Raw genomic sequence first — 6759 nt, 5'->3', positions numbered from 1 at the left:
GTAAAGGCGTTGGGTGACACAGTGTAAAGGTGTAGATTATTTGCTCACCTGAAAAGTTTGAATGCTAATGTAGTGTTTCTGCAGGAGCCTCATTTGTGGGTAAGGAACCAGACTAGATTGCGTTAGGGGTGGGTGAGTCAAGAATTTCATTCGGGCTTCGACGATTGGGCCCGGGAGCAGCAATTTTGATTTTTAAAAAAGGGTTCCATTTTCACCGCTAAGATTGTGATGGATCCTAATGGTAGATTTATGATTGTAAGTGGGTCTTTGGCAGGCACTTTGGTGGTCCTGGTCAATGTCTGTGTGGCAAATTGAGATGATACGGGATTTGTTTTTTTATATATAAAACGAGACTATGCAATTATTTTCTTCCAATTAAGGGGCAATTTAGCATGGCCAATCCACCTAACCTGCACATCTTTAGGTTGTGGGGGTGAAACCCACGCAGAATCGAGAAGAATGTGCAAACTCCACACAGTGACCCGGGGCCGGGATCGAACGGGGTATGTTACCAGAATGCTGGCCTCATTTCCAGACTTGGATTCGCACCAGTCAATCGGGGGGTACTTAAACTGTGTTCTAGATCCGAAATTAGAGCGATATAGGCCCAAATCGCTTGCTCCATGAGAGGTGGCAAAGGTGTTGTCTTTTATGGAGCAGATGGGGGGGGGGGGGGGGGGGGGGGTCGGGGGCAACTGTGGCATTTTTGCACCCGAGGGATAAGGATTCTTCCTTTTTTTCCCCCATGTCCATCATGTCCTCTGTTTTTTCATGTATGGAATAATCTGGCTGGACTGTACGCAGAACTGTACCTCCTTACACGTGACAAATCAAATTCAATTCAAATCTACTCATGGATTGAGCATTTTCTGGTGGATACGTCTCCTCCCCTGGGTGAAGTGCGTGGGGTATTTGGTGATTGTGATTTCGGACCATTCTCCACACTTTGTGGACTTGGTCTTAGAGTCAGGTCCCTCTCAGCACCCGCCATGGAGGGGTTGAATTCACCATTGTTAGCAGAACATATATCCTCCGCCGTTGAGGAATATATCAACCTAACAAGAACGAGTCTCTCACATCTTCAAGACTGTTGGAAGCTTTTAAGATGGTTACGAGGGAGGAAATAATTTCCTACAAAGCACATGTGGAAAGGATTGTGGGGTGAAGCAGCAGAGTCTGGTGGACTCCATCCTTTGAGGTGGACCATCGGTACTCGCGTGACCCTCCCCCGGAATTGCTTGCGAGCAGGAAAAAGCTGCAGACGCAAATTGATTTGTTATCAACGTGTAAAGTGCTGAGTCAGCTGCGGTGTTCAAAGAGAGGACTCTGTGAATATGGAGAAAAGGCCAGTCGCCTTTTAGTTCATCAACTCAGGTGGCTGGTGGCTTCCCAGGAGGATAATTCAGATAAGGGACTTTGGTGGCAGTTTAAGTTTAGGTTTCGCCCCAGCTTTCAAAATATTCGACAGGGATCTTTATAGATGGGAGCCCCCCTGAAGAAAGTTCAGTCATGGCAGAGTTTTTAGATGGGTTGGCCTTTCCATTGGTGGAGAGAGAAAGGTGGGAAGAGTTGGAATCCCCATTGGGCCTGAGGAGTTTTGGGCTAAAGCTTCCTGTCTTGATGGATTCCCCATTTAATTCTACAATATGTTTGGGTGTCAGTTGATCCTGTTAATATTAGACATGTTCAATGATTCCTTATCTCGGGGTTCGTTGCCCATACACTTATACAGGCTTCTATTTCCCCGATCCTGAAGAAGAACAATATTGAATGTGGGTTGATTCGACCCATTTCGCTTTTGAACGCGGACGCTAAACTAATTGCAACGGTGTTGCCGCTGTGGTTGGAGCCATGCCTCCCAGCGGTGATCACGGAAGACCAGACAGGCCTCGTTAAGGTTCAGCAATTGTCGGCCAATATATGTCAGCTGTGAAATATTGTTCTTTCCCCCCTCTCTTGTGCCTGAACCAGAGGTGATTGCGTCCTTGGACGCTGTAAAAGTTTTGGATAAGGTGGAGTGGGGTTATCTCTTTGAGATCCTTGGGAGGTTTGGGTTTGGGCAAAAGTTCATATCTTGGGTTTGGGTCTTGTATAGGGCTCTTTGGCTAGTGCGGATACGCAATGCCTTGAGCACGGGGTATTTTTTTGTTGAATAGGGATATGAGACAGGGATGTCTTACATCTCCACTTCTATTTGCTTTAGCAATTGAACCACTGGCCATAGTGTTGAGATCTTGCAATAGGTGGAAGGGGATAAGTTGGGGAGGGAGGGAGCATAGGGTGTCCTTGGAAGCAGATGATCTGCTTCTTTATATTAAGGACCCAGTCTCCACTATGGATGAGATAATGCAGCTTCTGAGGAATTCTGGCTCCTTATCTGGGTATAAGGTGAACCTGGATAAGAGTGAATACTTCTCGGTTAATCCCTAGGGGAGGATGTTACCCCTTGTCAGATCTAGCTTTCGTTATCTGGGTATCCGGGTGGGTCACGATTGGGCCTCGCTTCATAAATTAAATTATAGATGTCTGGGGAATGTGTCAAATATAACTTGCAGAAGTGGGATAACATCCCGTGTCCCTGGCGGGCAGATTCAGACTATTAAAATGAATGTCCTCCCAAGATTCTTATTCCTTTTTCAGTGCCGCCCCACTTTTCTCCCAAAATCCTTTTTTATTAGAGTTAACAAACTAGTGTCCTCTTTTATTTGGGGGGCGGGGTTTGGCGATAGCTGTGAGCGGTGTTTTCAGGAAGCCGGCTAATCGGACTTGTGTGTTCTGGTCGTGCTCCAAGTTGTTAAGCTTTTGGATCTCCTCCTTTAACACCATGTCAGAGATCCTTTACGTTGAACTGGAACCTTGTCTGCTGGTGACCATTTTCGGGGTATTGGACTTGCCGGAGTGAAGGCGATGTCCTCACCTTTGCCTCGTTAATAGCCCGGAGACGAGTTCTGCTTGGGTAGATACTAAAACCTACTCCGTTCAATGCCTTGGCCTGGTTGGGTAACCTTGTGAAATGTTTACATTTGGAGAAGGTCAAATACATCATTAGGGAGTCTGTAGAGGGGTTCTACCTGAGATGGCAACCATTCATTTACGTTTTCAAAGAGTTAATCACTGTCAGTTGATTGTTTTTTAGTTTATTGTTGGGGGGGTTAGGCTTGACTGGGTTATTTTTAAACTGTAACTTTAAGCATCCGTTTTACATCATATTGTTGTACTATTTTGTCGAAATGAAAAAGTTTTCAATAAAAGTTTATTAAAAAGAAATGATTGTATCAACCAATATATGTGGCAATCTGAGATTACAAGACAAAGAAAAAACCTTCAGAAGAGAGGAAGGGTGTGGGATTGTTGTGGGCCAGGGTTTAGAGAACCCCAAAGTGTATCATGGAGTTCACCTGACCCACAACTTTTAATAGATTGTGGTATGGGGAGCACACGGCCCACTCTATAGGAGTGGTACAGCAGAAATGGAAAAGTATTTTTAAAAGTAAAACAATGTTTATTCTAGGAACTCTAGTTAACCTTTTAAAACATACAGTGAACATCTTAGCAACCATCAATTCAAATACAACCCCCAAAGAATACAACACTAAGTAAACCTTTAAGCTTTCCTTTTTTAACATCCATACGACTTAAAACACCTTTTACCAGAAGCACATCAAGTTAAAGTCACTACTGTTATTAGTTTTAAATCACCAGGATCGATTTACAGTCTTTAGCTTACAGAGAGAGATTCATACACCTGCCCGTGACTGCAGCTATCCAGCTCTAAAACGAAACTAAAACATATCCTGCAGCAAACAGCTAAAACAAAAGTAAAAAGCTGACAAGACAGCCCAGCTCCACCCACACTCTGACATCACTGATAAACACCCATTTCTTAAAGGTACATTTCTTCAACACCCATTTCTTAAAGGTACTCTCACATGGCAGAATCAAATAATTATTGATTTTTAGATAGTAATGTAATAATATGACAGTTTGGTCACTATTTTTATCTTCTGAAAATCTAACTAGGTTTTATTAGCTGAATAAAGGATTAGACCCGGTAAATACCTACATTTCTGTCTGCATTGTTGGTGACTACCTACACAGACATAAACATAATTTAATGGTACTTCAATCATCTTAAATTTTTTTAATGTAGTACTAAAAGCTACAATTGCTTTTTTATAATTTAGTAATGCATTTTTGTTAAATTGTTACATTTGCAATGCAATGAGAACCTCCAGCTTTGAACACTAAATATCCTTCACAAGTGTACATTCTGACTTTATTGTACTTTAACAGTAATTATCTAAAATTGATTCCATCTATCAAAGTCACTATGCATTTCTTCCTGTTCCTGATCACATGTAATTGGAATCAATATCCTTCACTTCTGCAATTATTTTTTTGGCTTCTACTCATTTATCCCCGATTCTGTCTTCACACAAATAAGAGAATTGGACAGACCTTTCTGCATTTGACTCACCTTTCGAAGTGAGGAAAGTGATTCTGAAGTGAAACAATAAAAATCTGATAAAATGGAAATAAATCTTGATATAACCGTTTCCAATGTTAATATAGGGTTCATTAATCTCTCAGATAAGGCAGCGGCAGGTGCATTTCATGCTTGGAAAAGGTTTGATTTTGCTTCACTCACAAAAATCAGCCCAGTCAGGGAGTGACCAAAGTTCTGTATACAGAAATCCCTGCAGCTGAACTTTGTTTGCTGTTGGTCTGTGCTGAATAAGGTGTGGGCGCATAACACAGGTGGGGAAAGGAGCTTGGCCAAAAAAGTAAAAATAAAGTTACAATATGAATGAAATGAAAATTGCTTATTGTCACGAGTAGGCTTCAATGAAGTTACTGTGAAAAGCCCCTAGTCGCCACATTCCGGCGCCTGTTCGGGGAGGCTGGTACAGGAATTGAACCGGGCTGCTGGCCTGCCTTGGTCTGCTTTCAAAGGCAGCGAATTAGCCCTGTGCTAAATGCAGTAATAGCTACCCATAATCTGAGAGAAATCTTTCACCTGTTGCACTGACAGCCTTGTCAGCCATAAAAATGCTGTTGTTGCGCGACGTACATTTCTGAGAAAGAACATTCTTATCTCACATTTGTATTTATTAGACAAATACACGTAACTAGTAGTTTCTCTATAGTGATGAACCAGTAGGCCCTCTACTGCATACCTGTTTTAAACCATCTCTGGAAGAAATTCAAGTAACTTGACCATTAAAACCCCATCCCTTAATATTGTAATCACTGGGAACCACATGAAGCATATTATAAGGGTTTTCTTTTCACTAACCTAGGTTCTCTAAAAGAAATGGAGTTGTTAAAATGGCATTTTGGTTATATTCTCGTATCACTACAGATTCAAGCCTAATAGTGCTTTTACTAGGTTTAGTGCTGCACTAAAACTCTACAGACACTGTAATATTGTGGGATTTCTGTGGGTTGGTGTTTTTTTTTATTTTGCCATCCTCTTTTTCTATTCAATATAGGATTTCAAAATTCCACTGGTAGTTCTTTTTGAAAATTGAACATTAAATAAAGGCACATGTGCACCCCTCACCCTTAACTTGATGTATCTGATTAGGTCATAAAGCACAATAAAACTAAACAATGTGTGTATTCAGAGCATAAGTTTTCCTCTTGCACAAAATCAATCATCTCTGCAAAAATTTAAATATAAATTTTGTTGAAGATTGTGCCCTTAGCTTTTCTTCAAATAAGTCTGAAAACAATTTGAACAAAAACTGCTCAAGAAAAATGGATCTAAACTGAGATATTGTGGGAAATGAAGCAAACAGAACATGCTCAGACCATACAATTCAAATCCAAAGACACAATCCGTATTGGCTTTAAGCCCAGTTTTGGGGGAGGCAGAGGTATGTCTTCAAGTAAAAATGCAATACAAGCATTAAATGAAAGAAAATTCAATGCTCTGAATAAATCTAACCATGTTATTGTAAAATATGTATTTTTTACTTTTAAAATGGTTTAAAGCATTATTTTGATATTTGAATAACTGGAAAAATATGTGAAAATAATTTTTTTAAGTTTTGAGCAATGTTTTGAGAATAAAATTACCAGAATGTTTTAAACGCTCTCTAAAAATAATAGTTTTGTGTGACATCTTGAGCATTATTCATCATAGTGCCATTGTCTGTGTAATGGGTACACGGGTTTACACTGAAATGTAGCCTCAAGTATGAAAATGAAAACCGCTTATTGTCACGAGTAGGCTTCAATGAAGTTACTGTGAAAAGCCCCTAGTCGCCACATTCCGGCGCCTGTCCGGGGAGACTGGTAAGGGAATTGAACCGTGCTGCTGGCTTGCTTGGTCTGCTTTAAAAGGCAGGGATTTAGCCGAGTGAGCTAAAGTATAAGATATACTATAGATGTACAAAGTTTAAAATACATCCCCTCCCAGGACTTAAATGGGGTAAGATTTCAACAGGTGCTGATGCCCCATAATTAGGGACAGGATCCAAATATCAATAAATATGAAGCTGGTAACTGGTTATACATTACTTCAGATTTAAAAAATGAAAGCAAGCAAACAGTTTAATTATGTAAATTAATATCCCATGACATTGCACGCTGAAAATCAAGACTAGGGGTAGTCCTCAAGTAAAAACAGGGTTAGAGCTGATTGGAACAAGATACATAAACATAATTTAATCTTATTTTGATGTTGTAACATTTTTATATACATTGAATAACATTGATTCAATATTACTTGCAGAGCAATGGCAAGATAGACTA

General features: G+C 40.4%; 1 long non-coding RNA gene across 1 annotated transcript; it reads left to right on the top strand.

Annotated features, from left to right (window-relative positions):
• The first annotated feature begins 3815 nt into the window (after positions 1-3815).
• LOC119966268 lies at positions 3816-6108 on the top strand. Its single transcript, XR_005460713.1, has 2 exons — positions 3816-3889; positions 3920-6108. It is a non-coding gene; the product is annotated as an uncharacterized LOC119966268 (long non-coding RNA).
• The last annotated feature ends 651 nt before the right edge of the window (positions 6109-6759 follow it).

Source organism: Scyliorhinus canicula, chromosome 5, assembly GCF_902713615.1.
Source record: "Scyliorhinus canicula chromosome 5, sScyCan1.1, whole genome shotgun sequence".
In the NCBI taxonomy this organism is placed as follows: domain Eukaryota; kingdom Metazoa; phylum Chordata; class Chondrichthyes; order Carcharhiniformes; family Scyliorhinidae; genus Scyliorhinus; species Scyliorhinus canicula.
This window is presented reverse-complemented; position numbering and strand designations above follow the sequence as displayed.